The 20,276-nt window shown below is 41.8% G+C and overlaps 1 pseudogene; it reads right to left on the bottom strand.

Moving 5' to 3' along the window:
- Positions 1 to 20,276, bottom strand: part of LOC147113531 (coiled-coil domain-containing protein 63-like) — a 204,806-nt pseudogene that overhangs the window by 22,297 nt on the left and 162,233 nt on the right.

Here is a 20,276-nt window from a genome sequence, read left to right on the forward strand (position 1 = left end):
TCACGGGTTGTATGTCTATTATAATTAGCTTAAAACATATGTAATATCTGATTATGCTTTAAAACTGTACGTCTTTAATAAAAGCCTTGCAACTTCTAAAACCCTGTTGGGTAATCTGTGTGAGCCTGTGATCCTAATCTTACAGTGGTGTCAGAAGTGGGATCACAGAGTTAGGAGTTGTAAGGTTCCGGTTGGGGTGACTGGAGGGACCGGTCAAACGCACGTGATCATTGCTTCGGCTGAGTATAGTGTTTTATTCTCTCTGAAAGAAGGGAACAGTAAAGAGCTTGTTGAAAGGTAAAACCAGAAATACAATGGCGTTGGCATATCACCGGGAACATTTGATAGATAGCCTGAAGGAGGTAAAGCATAAAGTGCAGGAGAGAGAGGGAGAGATAAAGAAGGAAAAAGATCTAATTTGCAGGCTAACCAATCTGAAAACTCAGCAAAGGAAGGGAAAAAAACAGGGATTTGGAAAGCCAGAAAAAGCTGCTGAGACACCGAATTAAAAAGAGAAACAAAAGAGAAATTTAAAGCTTTACCGACATGAAAGTTATTAACGTCTTTGCTGAGACAAATAAAACACAAGATTTGTTGAGTGAAAGGAACCTTAAAAAAATGCTGGAATTTCAGTTTGTGTGAAAATGTGTGTTAAAGTGTGAATGTTTTCCTGACTATGAATGTTTAAGAAGTTACAGTATTTCTTTTGTCTGAAAAGTCTGTCTTAAAAAAAAACTCTGTTATGTGTGTTTTAGCTCCTCCCACTTCTCTGTTTTAAAAGCGTTTTAACACTTTTGTCTTGTCTTGGATTTTGAAAGTTTTAAGAATGTGTGCCACAATAACTGGGAAAAAAAACTTTGAACTACAATTTAAGTTAAGCTGGTGTGTAAAAACTGAGAAGAGCAACAAAAAGTTTGTTTAACAAAAGATTAAGTTTCAGTCTAACATTTAACCTTGGAGTCGTGGTTGCTATGGTGGAATCTTCCAAAGCAGTTTGATTTGATTTGCTTAAATGTGAAAAACTATTTTTTCTCCAGTTGTATTCAATGTTTTTACAGTATTTTGGAAAGACATCTGAAGAAAGGACAATAAGAAATATGACACAATTTACTGGTTCTGCAAGCATGTGCTAGTTTGTTTTGTTTTATCTGTTCTGTTCGTGTTTAGTTAAAGTGTGAAAACACAACTGTCTTTTTCGATCGGGAAAGTTTTTTTAAATTTTCGTGAAGTGATGCAATTGCGTGCGCCTGACAATGTTTCGCTCCACCTTCTTAAAAACCTGCAAAGGAGTTAACCCTTTCCTCTGACAGCTGTTTAAGTTCACCGAGCAACAACTTTAGTATGAAATTTAAAGATATTGGACATTATTAAATTTAAGTTTCTTAATTTTAAGTTAATATTTCCCCACAGTGACAGAAGGAAAATTATGATTTGATAAATTAACCCCTTGGGCTCTAAGCAGAGTCACAATAGATTATCTTCTTTCTTTTGTCATATGGAAGTTATCTTGTAAACTAATTGCAGCACTTCTGTCCCTAATGTTAAAACACTGTGTAAGCCATCTAGCCTGGGAATCATTCGTTTCTGAAATTGGAAATGGAAGATAAAGTGATAGAAATGAAATTGAACATTGACAAAACCTGTCAGTTCAACTGTACTGCCATTTGGATTTTGGGATAATTTTGTTATAACAAAATGGACTCAGGCACTATATATTGGTTTACTTTTGGGAAAATAAAAGATCCTCTAAAATAATGATAATAAAATGTGTTAATAACTTGGAACAAGTGAGAATGTTTGATCTATGTTTTCACTCTTAAATATTGTACTGGACAGTAAAGTTCCTCCAGGGCTCATGAATGAGATATGAATAGTAATTAATAGGATGTGTAAAATGGAGAGAGGAAGTGATTGAGGGTGTGAGATAGAAACAGGAGAATTACACCACCAGTTGAGAATTTTCCAAACTTTCTAGTGAAAGTCAGGAAAGTGTAGTTAAGATTAGTAAATTGATAGCTTTCTCTTGGAGACATTTGTGTCCCTGCCTATAATGAACTTTTTAAGAAAACTGAATTTGATAGCCTGGCCACTACCCAAGATATCAGAACCATGCGGTGGAAGATGAACAAAGACCTCCAGACAATCTTTTGATAAGATCACCTGAAAGCCCGAGAAAGACTTGTATCGGATGGCACGTGTGGCACAATATTGAGATACTGGTATGAGCGTGCAAATGTGATTCATTACGTATGAGGCAATTACCATCTGGGAATGTATGGTGAATCTGCACTGAAGAATGGGTCTCAGTCTGCTCAGTTACTTGACAACAGCAAAACATGAAATGGTTAATGTGGCTCAGGAGAGTGAGACAACCTTTAAAGCATTGACACATACTCCATCGAGAAACTATCTAATTAATGAAACAATCAGAATGGAGTTAAACACACTGGTACCTGTTAGAGGGATTGAAATTGAAGTTGAAGTGGAGAGTTACATGGAATTTGGATTGGACAATTGAGGGCTAAGGATAAATCATGTTTAGCAGGACTTATCCACAAGATGGATACAAGTAAAAGAGAGATCTGGAGAATCTTTTAAGTCCATGACTTGTTGATTAGATGTTAAACTGTAATGTCACTTGAAATGATTGTAAGACTGAATTTAACTGTAACTGTAATAATTGTGTTTTGTAGGTAACAAAGCGTGGGAAAAACCAGTGCGAATCCAGTATGAGGTGGTTTTGGTGGTGCCTCCTGTGTCACTACTACCGCAACTACCATGCTTTATGGGTCTAACAGGACCTGTCCCATCAATCAACACGTTTTACATAATATCGAAACCTATGCTCAAGTGAAACTTACAGTAAATGAGATACTTAAGTATGAGCTGCACAATTATGTGCACAATTCGGATATTACATTCCCCTGTTGTCTGGGGGCTTCAGTGAGCTTGTGATACGACTGAACTCTTCCCTAAAGCATTTTCATGTTTTGGAGCAAGACAACTCGAGAATAGATATTGAAATTGACAGCATAGGGACAACTCACACTGGTGGGATATTGGGCTTAATACATCAGCACACCCATACGTTCATATTATTTCACACGCTCTGGTAGTTCTTCAGCTTATAATGATAGTGTATTTGATATATGTAATGTGTGGAGTAAGACTTTGATACATAAGCCAATTGGGTACTCATGCCCATGACTAACCAGCACTAACAAATTAATTGAGCACACCGAAAGAGAAGATCCAAAGCAATGTACAGGAGACCCCAGGTGGGGTAAGATCAGGAAAGATAGAAGAAACAGAGGATACTCCAGGCAGGGCAGAATTGGAACACCGGAACAGTTAATTGAATTTGAATAAGGGGTCAGAGGTTGCTCCTTCTCCTCAAAGGAATGGACTGTAAAGAAGGGAGAAATCTTCAAGACTCCCTACTAACTAATGCCCAAGTTAAGAGAGCAATAAGAACTAGCTAGATTAGTCAAGAGCCGATTGTAAGAAGTCAATAAGGATATTTCCTTCTCAAAGAAGGGAATTGTAAGAAATAGCTGTTAGATTCAAAGATAGGTTTTAATTCTTAGAACAGAGACTGACAACATGCAGCCGGGAACAGAGAGCAGAAATGCCAGCAAGGTCGAATATCAAGCATCAAAAGACAAATAGAAGTGATAAGGGAATTGTAAAATGCAAAACAACACAGGGTGGTGAGATAATAGACAAAAATGGAGCCGAAAAGTCATAAAATGTCCTTAAAGAAACATAACAAAACATTCCTCAGAAAGATAAGAGGGAGGCCTTGTCAGTCATGCAGAAAGGGACGTCGAGGGATGCCTTCCCGCTTCACAATTGGACAATAAGATGGGGATCAAATGATTGACACCAGGTGATTACCAGCCACCGAAATAACTATAAATATAGACGACCGAGAGAGGAAATCAGGCAGTTAGGGGGCGAAGGCTTCTCCGAGGTGGCTACGGCCAAACACCTTGGTCAACTTTAGCCTCTGAGGTGGCTGATGGCCTAACACCTCCAACAGCTTGAGGGATGACCCAATGGAAGTGACCACTGCAGCAGACTGCAGGAATCTACCCAATCCGAGACCACCGTACTGCCTCCCCGTTGGTCGTAGCATTCCGATTCGGGAGTCGTAGATCACTCTCTACTGTCACGGGTTGTATGTCTATTATACTCAGCTTAAACCATATGTAATATCTGATTATGCTTTAAAACTGTAGCTCTTTAATAAAAGCCTTACAACTTCTAAAACAGTTTTGGGTAATCTGTGTCTGGCCTGTGATCCGGATCTTACTCAACACAAAAACTGCGTGGATTTGCAACCAATGGCAGCTATGGGAGATTGGGAAACTCGTGAATGCGCATGTTAAATTTATCTATATAGCAACTGCCACAAATCTAACAAAATAATAGCATTTTTGAATTAAGCATATTTGGCTAGATTACACCATGTTTAATCAGATTCTTTGTGCCCCTCTGATTATAGTTCTGAGTATTTATTTTATACTGTTGTCTTAACAAGAACTGATCTAGCCAAATGCACACACATGCACACACACACAAAATAATTATATCTACAGGAGGTTCACTCAGAACTGATTCCATAAACTCATCTGTTTTTCAGAAATTAATAAATGTAAAATGTGCTGCTTTTTAATAAGATTGTACTTGTACCAAAGAAACTATTTTGAAACTTACTGATTTCAGGACCCTCTCCTGTAGCTCATATTTAGACAGCGGATATATATCTTCTTCATTTTTGTCATCGTCATCACTGTTCAAAATCAAACTGAAATGAATAGCATATTGAACAGTGAGAAAGAAGCTATAGAAACATAGAAACATAGAAACATAGAAAATAGGAGCAGGAGTAAGCCATTCAGCCCTTCGAGCCTGCTCCGCCATTCAATGAGATCATGGCTGATCATCCAAATTCAGTACCCTGTCCCTGCCTTCTCCCCATATCCCTTGATCCCTTTAGCCTCAAGAAATATATCCAACTCTTTCTTGAATATATTTAATGAACTGGCGTCCACCGCCCTCTGTGGCAGAGAATTCCACAGGTTCACCACTCTCTGGGTGAAGAAGTTCCTCCTCATTTCAGTCCTAAATGGCTTACCCCTTATCCTTAGACTATGACCCCTGGTTCTGGACTCCCCGGCCATCCGAAACATCCTTCCTGCATCTAGTCTGTCCAGACCTGACAGAATTTTATAGGTTTCGATGAGATCCCCTCTCAATCTTCTAAACTCCAGTGAGTATAAGCCCAATCGACACAATCTCTCCTCGTACATCATTCCTGCCATCCCAGGTATCAGCCTGGTGAATCTTCACTGCACTCCCTCCATGGCAAGAATGTCCTTCCTCAGGTAAGGTGACCAAAACTGCACACAATACTATATCAGGAAATTATCTTTTCTTTTGAATATTACCATATTTATTCTGAATAACTCAGAAATAGGTACAAATGATAGACCCCCCCTTCCTTTTCTGTTGCATTACTACTTGTGGGAGTGCATTTATGCCTTTAATCAGGGTAACAGTAATTCTCACGGGATTGCAAACAAGATGTGGAAAAAGCAAAGTAACACCTGTTACCTTTCCAATAAACTTGAAACACTATGGGCTCAATTTTACCAGCCCTGAGGAGGCGGGTTTGGAGGAAATTAGAGACGAATGCAATAAGGCCACAGCAGTTATCATGGGTGACTTTAATCTACAGATAAATTGGTCTAACCAATTTAGTAACAATACTGTGGAAGAGGAATTCCTAAAGTGGTTTCCTGGACCAATATGTGGAGGAACCAACTAGAGATCAGGCCATCTTAGACTGGGTATTATGAATTGAGAAAGGATTAATTAGCAATCTTGTTGTGCGAGGCCCCTTGGGGAGGAGCGATCATAATATGTTAGAATTCTTCATTAAGATGGAGAGTGAAGTAGTTGATTCAGAGACTTGGGTACTGAATTTAAGTAAAGGAAACTACGATGGTATGAGGCGCGAGTTGGCTATGATGGATTGGGGAATGTTATTTAAAGGGTTGACGGTGAATAGGCAATGGCAAACATTTAAAGATCGCATGGATGAACTACAGAATATGTTCATCCCTGTTTGGCATAAAAATAAAACAAAAAAAGTGACTCATCATTGGCTAACAAGGGGAATTAGGGATAGCATAAGATCCAAGGAGAGGACATATAAATTGGCCAGAAAAAGCAGCAGAACTGAGGATTGGGCGCAGTTTAGGATTCACCAAAGAAGGAAAAAAGGGATTAAGTAAGAGGGGGAAAATAGAGTATGAGAGTAAGCTTGCAGGAAACATAAAAACTGACTGTAAAAGCTTCCATAGATATGTGAAGAGAAAAAGATTGGTAAAGTCAAGCGTAGATCCCTCGCAGTCAGAATCAGGGGAATTTATAATGGGGAACAAAGAAATGGCAGACCAAATCTGTCTTCACAAAGGAGGACACAAATAACCTCCCAGAGATGTCGGGGAACATAGGGTCTAATGAGAGGGAGGAACTGAATGAAATCAGTATTTGTAGGGAAATGGTGTTAGGGAAATTGACGGGATTGAAGGCCGATAAATCCCCAGGGCCTGATAATCTACATCCTAGGGTACTTAAGGAAGTAGCCCTAGAAATACTAGATGCATTGCTGGTCAACTTCCAAAATTCTATAAAAGTTGGAACAGTTCCCATGAACTGGAGGGTAGCTAATGTAACCCCACTATTTAAAAAAGGTGGTAGAGAAAAAATGGGGAATTATAGACCGGTAAGCCTGACATCAGTAGTGGGGAAAATGCTAGAGTCCATTATAAAAGATGTAATAGCAGAGCACTTGGAAAACAGTGACAGGATCGGACAAAGTCAACATGAATTTACAAAAGGTAAATCATGCTTGACTAATCTACAGGAATTTTTTGAGGATGTAACTGGTAGAATAGATAATGGAGAACCAGTGGATGTGGTGTATTTGGACTTTCAGAAGGCTTTCGATAAGGTCCCGCATAAGAGACTAGCGTGTAAAGTTAAGGCACATGGGATTGGGGGTAAGGTACTGACTGATGTAAAAAGACTACTGAGCACTTGGTTTGAGTACAAAACAAGGCTTTAATCAACTGTTTCAAAACCATGAGATTTCTAGTTACATCACTAGTTCCTGGTTACAGAAACATCCTGAGTAAGCTGGGCCCACGACCGAGTATTTATACTCCTTGGACGGCGCCACCAACTGGCCGCCCAGCGTTACTTCATGAGTCATTTCTAAGATTCATGACACTGACTTGGATGGAAAACTGGTTGGCAGACAAGAAGCAAAGAGTTGGAATAAACGGGTCTTTTTCCGAGTGGAAGGCAGTGACTAGTGGGGTACCGCAGGGATCGGTCCTTGGACCCCAGTTATTCACAATATATATTAATGATCTAGACGAGGGAACTAGATGTAATATCTCCAAGTTTGCAGACGACACAAAGCTGGGTGGGCGTGTGTGCTGTGAGGAGGATGCAGAGAAACTCCAGTACGATTTGGACAGATTGGGCGATTGGGCAGATGCATGGCAGATGCAGTATAATGTGGATAAATGCGAGGTTATCCACTTTGGTGGCAAAAACAGGAAGGCAGATTATTATCTGAACGGCAATAGATTGGGAGAAGGGGAAGTGAAACGAGACCTGGGTGTCCTTGTGCACCAGTCGCTGAAGGTAAGCATGCAGGTGCAGCAGGCGGTTAAGAAGGCAAATGGTCTGCTGGCCTTCATAGCAAGAGGATTCGAGTACAGGAGCAAGGATGTCTTGGTGCAGTTGTACAGGGCCTTGGTGAGACCACACCTTGAGTATTGTGTGCAGTTTTGGTCACCTTATCTGAGGAAGGATGTCCTTGCCATGGAGGGAGTGCAGCAAAGATTCACCAGACTGATACCTGGGATGGCAGGAATGACGTATGAAGAGAGATTGGGCCGATTAGCTTATATTCGCTAGAGTTTAGAAGAATGAGAGGGGATCTCATTGAAACTTATAAAATTCTAACAGGACTAGACAGGCTAGAATGAGGAAGGCTGTTCCTGATGGTGGGGGAGTCCAGAACCAGGGGTCACATTCTAAAGATAAGGGGTAAGCCATTTAAGACTGAGATGAGGAGGAATTTCTTCACCCAGAGAGTGGTAAACCTGTGGAATTCCCTACCACAGAAGACAGTTGAGTCCAATTCATTAAATATATTCAAGAAGGAGTTAGATATATTTATTAAGAATAAGGGGATCAAGGGATATGGGGAGAAAGCAGGGACAAGGTACTGAATTTGGATGATCAGGCATGATCGCATTGAATGGCGGAGCAGGCTCGAGGGGCCGAATGGCCTACTCCTGCTCCTATCTTCTATGTTTCTATGTGTCAACTGCTAAAATCAGAAAAAATTGGCTTCAGACACCCAACCCGCCTCCATCCCACCCCCACCCAATTTTCGTGAGTGTCTGTTCAGCTGCTCCCAAACTGACACGACTGGAAGCGGTGGGACAGGTAGTTAAGGCAGTTAAGAGCCTGTTAACTGCCTTGCTAATCCTATTTTGACAGAGGTTTCAAATTTTCATGCCACTGGCTCCTGTTTCCCATCTTGTCAGAAACAGTCTTGCTGCAAGGAGTCGAGTTGGTGGAGGACATGATCTGTAGTCATTATTGGTGCAGAACTTTAAAAGCGTGGCTGGCATTCAAATGCAACAACTTTGTTGTTGGTGGTTTGGGATAAGATTTTGCAAATCCACTGACTTTGTGACTGGTCAAGCTGACACGCTGATGTGCCTCAATAATTCCGAGACTCGAAGTTAGCAGAACAAAAACAAGGCTTTTATTAACTTAGAAAGTAACACGTAAGAGAGAGAGATGTCTTCCTTCTGGAGACTGAGGCCAGACTGAAGCTAGCTTACAAACGGGGCCAGGTATGGGCGGAGCCCTACACACAGCACATTCCAGCACATTCCAGTATACAATACAGCACATTCCAGTACACAATACAATGAGGTCTGGGGGAAGGGAAATGACACTGAAACCGATCTCAGTCACAGGCAGTGGTGAATGGAATATTTCATCACACACGCATCTGCTGTTTGAACTGATTGGAATAATTTCAGGCCACTTTGAGTGTGCGCTTGCAAGCTTCTTGCCTCAACTGAAATCTATAACGGGATGGGAACCATTTACATCCTCTCATCCTGGTCGTCAGATTCAGAGGAAGAGCAGCGCAGCTTAGTGCTGCCAGGTGAATAAGTGGCTCAGCACACGGCCTCCTTGGAGGAAGATGAAGAGGACGAGGAAGAGGACAAGGAAGAGGAAGAGGAAGGGGATTGACGCCTTGCAGGGCCGGATGTGGCCAATCCAGCAGCAGGCGACCACATGGCTGGCTGTCAGGCAAGGGATGCACTCATCCATGCCAGATTCACGTAAGCTTATGCTTCAACCACAGGTGGCTGGCACATGGAGATGAATATAAGTCCGACATTCTCAAAACCCCTGGCATCATCTGTCCAATAAACTGTGGTTTGCGCTCAGTGTGACCACCAACATTCTACATGGAAATCGCCCTGAGCCCTCACTCTTGAACTTTCATTTCCCAGAACACAGAGGCCACACTTTAGGTGATCTCAGCAGATCATTAAACCTTTTCCCACACTGAACCCATGTGCGTCTGCACACAGACCTCGAGCTCACCTCCTCAGCAATTTGCAGCCAAGCTGCCTTGGTTTGCTGAGGAGGCCTCCTCCTTCCATTTCCAGGGAAGAGGAGCTCCTTACATACTCTAACTCCCTCAACAAGGGCATGGAGCGAGCCCTCATTGAACCTGGGTGCAGCCTTAGTTATTGGGGCTGCCATTCCTGCAGCAGCCAGCACCTTTAAGAGACAAAAGCATTAATATCACTAAGCCAATGATTGGAACAAATCTGGCATCTTTTTCATTTTATAGTCAGATAATAAATTGATATATTAAAAAAATCATAACTATCTTTCTGGAATAATATGACCAGCAATTTCATTCATTAAATTTTGTTCAGAACAGACGCTGTCAACTCCCCATTTCTATATAATACAGCATCAATCCATCCCATTGACATTTTTCCCAAAGGGGACATGGCCCCTTTAAATTTTCATCCAAACAATACATCGTCAGACACGAGAAACTGATAGCCTCCAAGCAGTTGCCTGGAGGGACCCGCACGTCGGCCGTAACAAGGCCAATCAAGGAAAAATAGTAATTCTGGGAGGCGGCAGCCGGGAGTGGGTCAGAAAGCCTCCAAGCAGCGGACCCGCACTCAACCCGCCTCCATTAGTAAAATTGCAGCCTATACATGGATTAACAGTGACTATATAGGGCACATTTTACGAATTTGCATTACCAGTGTGAGCCTTGTCCATCAGCCACACATATAAGGAGTTTGTGGGGCCACTGCCCCAATTTTCCATACATTATTGGATGTAAATAGTAGGAGGATGCTTGCGATTTCCTGATATGCAGAGTGGGCAATATTCCTGCTGGCACACATTTGAAAGGTCAGCCTTTACAACCATACCCTGATATCTGTATTAAAAAATAGGTACCTTGAGAAAATGTAACTTTACTGTTTTCATGCCTAACAATGTAAAAGCCAACACAATGATACTTTCTTTTAAAATTTGCATTTTTGTACAGCTTTAGATTCCTAATATTGAAATGAGAGATTTATCACTTTAACTATCTTTTCTCATAACCCACTGCTATACCACAGAACTATAAGTTAATATAAGCAGCAGTCTATTCATTTTCAACTATCTTGTTTCATTAATGGCCCATAATTTGCTGTCAAAATAACAGTGAGGCTAATGGCGCTTATCGTTATTTATGCGCAAATGGTACAGCAACTTCAGGCGAGGATAGTTGTGTGATTAAACTCAAAAATACAAAAGTTGCTGTCCGAGACGCGCCACTACACCGTTAGCTTCACAAAACTGACATCTCGCTATCTGCCTCACCATTGAAATGCATTGAATGGCGTGAAGTTGCTGTATTTGCTCAGTAGATATGAACTAAACTGACCACAGAAATTTAAATCTTGTTCATTTCAAGTTTAGGTATGCTTTTAACAACGTGATAAGTATTAATTACTGCCAGTCAACCTCTCTGGCACTGAAAATTAAATATTACAAGTGTGGAGTCTCATTCCTTCAGGTTTTAATTGTTGTTGGAGATTTTAAAAACATATTCTTTTTACTTTTTTTTACTTTACTTTGCTGTCTCTTCATCCAATCTTTTTTTCCCTCTCTTTATTTTTCTTTCCGTACTTGATTTGACATTGAATTTACATTTCCTTCTCAGACCTTGTGCTGTTTATTTCACAATCCTTCAATCTGATTGGTTAAGGAGATACACAAATGCTTGCTCTCTTCACTCAGGTCACAGATACCCTGTTTCCCTTGCTGCGACGTTATCAGCTCACACTTTCAGCAACTTGCCACGGAAATATATAAAAACCTAAATGTGCAAGGGCAAGTCTAACTAACGGCAGATGCTATTAGGTGCCCTGCTACAGCAAATTATGGCCCCATATGTCAGTGCATCCCAGTTGTCCTTATCTAATCTGTCATTCTTCTAAACTACAGTGCTTTCCTTATACTATCCAGTCGATATATTCCTCAAACTTTAGTGCTTGCTAGCATTAATTGCTAGTACTTTTTGTTTGCAAAACCAATTGCCAAAGCATATGACCAATTACATTCAATTGCTGCCTAATCTATTTATTCTTTTTAACGTAAGATTCTTCCCACTTGGCTACAGATAAGCTTGCGGACAAAAGTTCTAATGGGTAGGGTGGTCCTATTTGGACAAGCAGCAAGAAATGTAGCAGCATCCTGCAGTGCTAACCTGCATGATTTTAGCTGCTGATTAAAGTCTCTTGGTATTCCTCTGCAAGCCTTTTTCCTAAGGGGAGGGATTGTCCTTATAGGGAGAAATTTATGCAAATAGGGAGAAAGTGTGCACTCCGTGATGGGTAAATAGGAACTGTACAGGGAAGTATATTTCTAAGTACCTTGATTTGGAAACTCAATCGTGATGATGGGCTTTTGCATGTGTCAGATATAGGGTTGATCAAATAAAATGACAGTTTAGCTTACTCAGCACTCTCTCCTCTGAAAACTGTGGGTATGAACCCCATGACAGGACTTTAAGTGCATAATCTAAGATGACACTGAAATGCAGTACTAAAGGAATCCTGCAGTGCTGGATGTGCCATCCTTCAGCTGAGATGTTATGTGGCATTATTTAAAGAAGATTAATGAATTCTCCAGGTGTCTTTGCCAGTGTCTAAAAAAGTCCTCCCTCACCCCAAGCAATTTTTTAAAAATTTGTTCATGGGATCTGGGTGTCACTGACAAGGCCAGCATTTATTGCCCATCCCTAATTTCCCTTGAGAAGGTGGTGGTGAGCCGCCTTCTTGAACCGCTGCAGTCCATGTGGTGAAGGTACTCCCACAGTGTTGTTAGGGCGGGAGTTCCAGGATTTTGACCCAGTGACGATGCAGGAACGGCGATATACTTCCAAGTCAGGATAGTGTGTGAGGGGAACTTGGAGGTGGTGGTGTTCCCATGCGCCTGCTGCCCTTGTCCTTCTAGGTGGTAGAGGTCACGGGTTTGGGAGGTGCTGCCGAAGAAGCCTTGGTGAGTTGCTGCAGTACATCTTGTAGATGGTACACACTGCAGCCACAGTACCCCGATGGTGGAGGGGTTGAATGTTTAAGGTGGTGGATGGGGTGCCAATCAAGTGGGCTGCTTTGTCTTGGATGATGTCGAGCTTCTTGAGTGTTGTTGAAGCTGCAATCATCCAGGCAAGTGCAGAGTATTCCATCACACTCCTTACTTGTGCCTTGTAGATTGTGGAAGGGCTTTGGGGAGTCAGGAGGTGAGACACTCGCTGCAGAATATGTAGCCTCTGACCTGCTCTTGTTGCCACGGTATTTATGTGGCTGGTCCAGTTAAGTTTCTGGTCAATGGTGACCCCCAGGATGTTGATGGTGGGGGATTTGGCGATGGTAATGCGGTTGAATGTCAAGGGCCGGTGGTTAGACTCTTGCTTGATGGAAATAGTCATTGCCTGGCACTTGTGTGGCGCGAATGTTACCTGCCACTTATCAGCCCAAGCCTGAATGTCGTTCAGGTCTTGTTGTGTGCGGGCATGGACTGCTTCCATATCTGAGGAGTTGCGATTGGCACTGAACACTGTGCAGTCATCGGTGAACATCCCCATTTCTGACCTTATGTTGGAGGGAAGCTCATTAATGAAGCAGCTGAAGATGGTTGGGCATAGGACACTGCCCTGAGGAACTCCTGCAGCGATGTCCTGGGGCTGTGATGATTTCTTTCTCTTTCAATCATCATGAAAATAAGAGTTTCTGACAGAATCAAATTTCATGCAGATATTTGTTTTGTTAGTCTTTTAGATGGGTTTGCGTGCCCGGATATTCCAATCTGTATAGGGTTTCTTACATTTTGTTAGATTTCTGTTACAAAGACTTCTACAAATGGATGGTTTACATTACCTTATACAATAATAGATATGGACTACATGGAATAATATCTGGCTGACGGAAGTGGAATCTCAAAATCTGTAGCAGAACTTGAAGCTGAGCTGTCCAGGTAGCACTCAATATGTTGCTGCTTCTTCCCCATTTCTCCAACATCCTATGCACCAGGTAGTCACATTTTCAATAAAGAAAACAAAGTCAGTGACTGTCGATTATCTCGACATTACCCAGACAGAACCTTTATGTAACTGCATTTTACATCGACCTAAGGGCTGATTTTCTGACTTTCAACAGTGAGCTGCGCCCAATATATCACGAAATATATATCACATATCACTAAATTACAGACACATTCCTCACGATTTTCTTTCATTAGGTTTAATGGTTGGAAATGGCGAGAAGTGTGCCTTCAGGCTGAAACCATCAAACATGCTTTCATAACCTTTAGACTCGATTACTCCAAGACTCTCCTTGCTGGCCTCCACTCTCGATAAGGTATTAAGGGGTGAGGGGCAAAGGCAGGTATACGGAGTTAGGTCACAGATCAGCCATGATCTCATTGAATGGCTTGAGAAGCTAAATGACCTACTCCTGTTCCTATGTTCCTATGATAAACTCCAACATGTGCAAAACTTTGCCACACACATCCTGTCCTGCACTAAATCCCACTCACCCACCATCCTACCTTGCTTACCTACATTGGCTCTGTCCTCCATCACATTAAATTTTAAATCCTCATGCTTGTCATTAAATTCCCTATGGCTTAGTCCCACCTTATCTCTTCCAGCCCTATAACCCCCACTTGTTCCACCATTGGTGGCAGAGCCCTCAGCTCTCTGATTCCTACTCTCTAGAATTTCCTCCCTAAATCTCTGCCTCTCCACCTTTCTCACAACGCATCTTTTTGATCAAGCCTTTAGTCACCCTCCCTGGCAGACATCTGTTTTCCTTGCACCTATCTGTGAAGCACCTTTAAATGTCCTTTACATCAAATGTGCTATATAAATGCAAGTTGTTGTGCATATTTGTAAACAACTCCAAAAAGTTTGTCAATCGCTTTTCATGAAGACACTACCCTTGACTGATCCATGAATTTCAAAGGATATTCAAAGATTTCTCATTTTTGCTGGAAATCAGTGCTGGAGACAGCAGCAGAGACCTTTGTGCATAAGTATTGAAGGATGAGAACCTACCTGGTCCTGGATAAAGGAGCGTGCAGCTAGTAATTCACTAGTTCTTTGTTCAATGATGCCCAGGTAGGTCAATATGTTCTGGTTAGTAACTCCTTCTACCCATCCCAGACACTGTGAAAACGGTTTGGTGTTTACTTCCATCTTTTTAGCGAGATTGTTCACGCCTGGAATAAGGTAAAGCAATAATACAGGTTTTTTTTTAAATGCACCAAAATGGCATCATCTTCAATAAGAGGTACAGTATTTAGCTAATTTAGTTTTGCTAAAGGATGGAGAAAGAACAGATGGACTTCGCATCATTTTGTTGCAACAACATCACACAAAAGCGATAAGTATTATTTCTGATGTGGATTACTTCAGTTGCTTGTTTGCAAACACACAGAAAACAACGGTGTTCCTTTAAGAAATGATATTCTATGCCCTTTTATTATTTTCACTCTGCTTCTCTCACCCTGACTTTACAAGCTATTTTCTACTACGTACCTTGTTAGCTTCCTTAATCATACCATGCATAATTTTTCAGTTGAGAAATTAGGCATGCCATTTCCAATGTTGTTCTTCAACTCGTTACAGAGGCACACCAGATTGGCATAAATGTACTTGGCCTCCCTCTGGGAACATTTCTCAACTTATAATGCTTAACTAGCAATATTAAAAGTTGGGCTTTCTTTCTTTATTTAACTTAGAAGTTTTACTGAAGAAGTACTTTTTCACTTCAGGGTCTGCTTTTCAGGGCCTCTATGATTGGTACTATTATATGTATAACTCAACTATGGCCAGCTGAGGAAGAGGATAATATACCAGACATTCCAGGGTAACTAATAATGAATCAAGGACTGGAACCCACTGAAGTTAAAGTAAGCAAGAAAACAGTATTATAAAAAAATAATGGCACTAAAGACTGACAAATCCCTAGGAAATTATCGTTTTCACTTAGGGTTTTAAAGGAAGTAGGTGAGGAAATTGCAGATACTTTAGCCATAATCTTCCAAAGCTCTCTCGATTCAGGAATTACCCCTTTAGATTGGAAAATTCCAAATGTAACTCCATTATTTCAGAAAGATGAGAGCAAGAAACCAGGAAATTATAGACCTGTTGGTCTAACACCTGTTAGAACATAAGAACATAAGAAATAGGAGCAGGAGTAGACCATTTGGCCCCTCGAGCCTGCTCCGTCATTCAATAAGATCATGGCTGATCTGGTCTTGGCCTCAACTCCACTTCCCTGCCCACCCCCCATAACCCTTGACACCCTTATCATTCAAAAATCTGTCTATCTCCAACTTAAATACATCCAATGACCCAGCCTCCACAGCTCTCTGGGGTAGAGAATTCCAAAGATTCACAACCCTGTTCTGGAAAAGTTATTGGAATCTATAATTAAGGACAGAGTGACTGAGTATTTGAGAAAATTGAGCTGATTGGAGTGAGCCAACATAGATTTGTAAAGGGTAGGCCAAGTCTAATGAACCTAGTTGAATTTTTTGAGGAAGCAACTAAAGTAGTAGAGTCATAGAGTCATAGAGTTTTACAGCGCAGAAAGAGGCCCTTTGGCCCATCGTGTCTGCGCCTTCCATCAATCCCTGTCCAGTCTAGTCCCATTTTCCAGCATTTGGTCCATAGCCTTGTATGCAATGGCATTTCAAGTGCCCATCCAAATGCTTCTTGAATGTTGTGAGGGTTCCTGCCTCTACCACCCTTTCAGGCAGTGAGTTCCAGCTTCCAACCACCCTCTGGGTGAAAAAGTTCCTCCTCAAATCCCCTCTAAATCTCCTGCCCCTTACCCTGAATCTATGCCCCCTTGTTATTGACCCCCCTACTAAGGGGAAAAGTTCCTCTTTATCTACCCTATCTATGCCCCTCATCATTTTGTACACCTCAATCAGGTCCCCCCTCAGCCTCCTTTGCTCCAAGGAAAACAACCCCAGCCTGTTGAGTCTTTCTTCATAGCTGAGGCGCTCCATCCCAGGTAACATCCTGGTGAATCTTCTCTGCACCCTCTCCAAAGCAATCACATCCCTCCTATAGTGAGGCGACCAGAACTGCACACAGTACTCCAGCTGTGGCCTCACCAGCGTTTTGTACAGCTCCATCATAACCTCCCTGCTCTTATATTCTATGCCTCTGCTAATGAAGGCAAGTATCCCATATGCCTTTTTAACCACCTTATCTACCTGTTCCACTGCCTTCAGGGATCTATGTACATGTACACCAAGGTCCCTCTGACCCTCTGTACTTCCTAGGGTCCTACCACTCATTGTGTATTCCCTTGCCTTATTTGTCCGTCCAAAATGCATCACCTCGCACTTTTCCGGGTTAAATTCCATTTGCCACTTTTCCGCCCATCTGACCAACCCGTTAATATCGTCCTGTAGCCTGAGGCTTTCCTCCTCGCAATTTACCACCCCACCAATTTTCGTGTCATCCGCGAACTTACTGATCCTACCCTTTACATTCTCATCCAAATCATTAATGTAGATCACAAACAGCAAGGGACCCAGCGCCGATCCCTGAGGTACCCCACTGGACACAGGCTTCCAGTCACAAAAGCAACCTTCGACCATCACCCTCTGCCTCCTGCCACTCAGCCAGTTTAGGATCCAACGCGCCAAGGCCCCCTGGATCCCATGGGCTCTTACCTTCTTGACCAGTCTCCTATGCGGGACTTTGTCAAAACCTTTACTGAAGTCCATGTAAACCACATCCACAGCATTTCCCTCATCCACACACCTAGTCACCCCCTCGAAAAATTCAATCAGATTGGTCAGACATGATTTACCCTTGACAAAGCCATGCTGGCTATCCCCGATTAATCCTTGCCTCTCCAAGTGGAGACTAATTTTGTCCCTCAGAATTTTTTCCAATAATTCCCCTACCACAGATGTTAGGCTCACTGGCCTGTAATTCCCTGGTTTATCCCTGCTACCCTTCTTGAATAATGGTACTACGTTAGCTGTTCTCCAGTCCTCTGGTACATCCCCTGTGGCCAGAGAGGTTCTGAAAATTTGTGTCAGAGCCCCTGCAATCTCCTCCTTTGCCTCACACAACAGCCTGGGATACATCTCGTCCGGGCCTGGGGATTTATCCACTTTTTGGCCTGCTAAAACCGCTAGTACCTCCTCCCTCCCGATGCTAATATGTTCAAGTATGTCACAGTCCCCTTGCCCGACTTCTATGTCTACATCGTCTTTCTCCATAGTGAACACAGAGGCAAAAAATTCATTTAAAACCCCACCTACTTCATCTGGCTCTACACACAGCTTGCCACTTTGGTCCCTAATGGGCCCTACCCTTTCCCTGGTTATCCTCTTGCCCTTAATATACTTATAAAACATCTTAGGATTTTCCTTTATTTTGCTCGCCAGTGTTATTTCATGGCCCCTCCTCGCCCTCCTAATTTCCTTTTTAAGTATGCCCCTGCACCTTTTATACTCCTCTAGGGCTTCCTCCATCTTTTGTCTTTTGTAACTGCCAAAAGCCCCCCTTTTTTTCCTAATGCATTTTTGTATATCCATAGACAGGGGAATGTCTATGGATATAGTTTATATGGACCTCCAGAAAGCATTCGATAAGATTCCACAAAAGAGACAGCTAGCTAAAAATCAAAGCTCATGGAATTGAGAGTAAATTATTGACCTGGTTAGGAATTTGGTTAGGAGGTAGAAGATAGAGAGTAGGTATAATAATGGGTATGTACTCGAATGGGAAGGAAATGTCTAGTTGTGTCCCACAAGGATCTGTGCTGGGGTCTCAACTATTCACTATATTTATTAATGACTTTGACAACATAATAGCGAGCTATATATAAAAGTTTGCCAATGGCACAAAGATAGGTGGCATAGTGAGTAGTGGAAATGGGAACATAAAATTACAAAGAGGCACTGATAGATTAAGAGAGTGGGTGAAACTGTGGCAGATGGATTTCAATGCAGATAAGTATGAGGTTATCTACTTTGGACCAAGTATTTTTTAAATGTTGAAAAGCTAGGAACAGTGGTAGTCCAAATAGATTTAGGAGTCCAAGCACACAGATCACTAAAATGTAGTGGTCAGGTAAAATTAATCAAAAAGACTAATGGAATGTTAGCCTTTATATCTGGAGGGCTAGAATATAAATGGGGGAATGTTGTTGCTATGCTATACAAAGCTCTGGTTAGAACACATCTGGAGTACAGTGTAAAATTTTAGGATTTTGAAAGGAATTGATAGAGTAGATGGGCTGGTGGGGGAGTCTAGGACAAGGGGTCATAACATTAAATGAGAGCCAGGCCTTTCAGTAGAGAAGTTAGGAAACACTTATTCACACAAAGGGTAGTAGAAGTGTGGAACTCTCTCCCACAAAAGGCTGTAGATGCTAGCTCAATGAATAATTTTAAATCTGAGATCGATAGGTTTTTGCTAGCCAAGGGTATTAAGGGATATGGAGCCGAGGAGGGTGGATGGAATTAGAATACAGATCAGCCATGATCTCATTGAATGGCAGAACAGGCTCAAGGGGCTGAATGGCCTACTCCTGTTCCTACGCTCCTCAGTTCCTAAAACTGAAACTGAATTTGCCCTGAGAAAACTATTGCACGATATATGATTTTTATATGGAGAGGAAAGAGAATCAAATAACCAGAAGTGAATGCTGTCTCACACTAGTGCACTGTTTTACTGCCTATTAACTCAATGGCTTTCAGTACACAGACTCCCCAACTACAGAACTATAGAACAAATGTTAGGCCAGGAGGCAGAGTTCAAATGTACACATTTTGAAATAAAACTGCCCTACCCACTTTCAGATGATTTAGAATTTTCTCAGATCTGTCAATCTTTTCTTGAAGTTTATCTGCTGCCATTGATGTTTCTTTTCAATTCTTCTCAAGCTCTCTCATGGTATTCTTCTGTTCCTGATTCACAGTGCAGTTTTTTGCTTTGAGAAGTTCAATGTCTGTTTCAATCTATAAATAAATAGGAATAATTTGAGCATAAAAGGCTTGGAAGACATAAAAGCATTCAGACTGGCATGCCTATGGCAGAAGTCCTATTATGTTATAATATTTATATATCAATTTCAAAGGGCTTAAAATTCCTGGAGGCCTGCTCTGCCCACTGGAAGTGCAATGAGGAGGGACTTCTGGCCAACAGTTTTCCCTGCCTCCCAAATCTCAGACGGGGTTATAAAGAAAACAAATGACCATGCCAACTATATCATTCCTCCCTGGATGTTCACCCAGCGGGGGTGTGGGAGAGGAATTTTGGAGTGGCACTTTATGGTTCCATTGGGGGGGAGGTGGGGTGTTCTGACTGAACATGGGAGAATATTTTTAAAAGAAACAACAGCAATGGACTACTCTGCTTTCTTTCCATTCTGCTTTCTTTCCATTCTGCTACATTCCCTCTTATACCATATGCCTGATTTTTTTTTTAACAACGCCATTAGGAAACCACCATTTTGGCTCTTCCTGCATAATGCTGACATACTTGGGCGCCACTTCCACCAGTGGTGCCCAAGTATTTCAGCATTATGCAGGTA

The sequence above is a fragment of the Somniosus microcephalus genome, chromosome 8 (genome assembly GCF_052327205.1).
Source record: "Somniosus microcephalus isolate GS21.2 chromosome 8, FLI_Smic_1.0, whole genome shotgun sequence".
Classification (NCBI taxonomy): domain Eukaryota; kingdom Metazoa; phylum Chordata; class Chondrichthyes; order Squaliformes; family Somniosidae; genus Somniosus; species Somniosus microcephalus.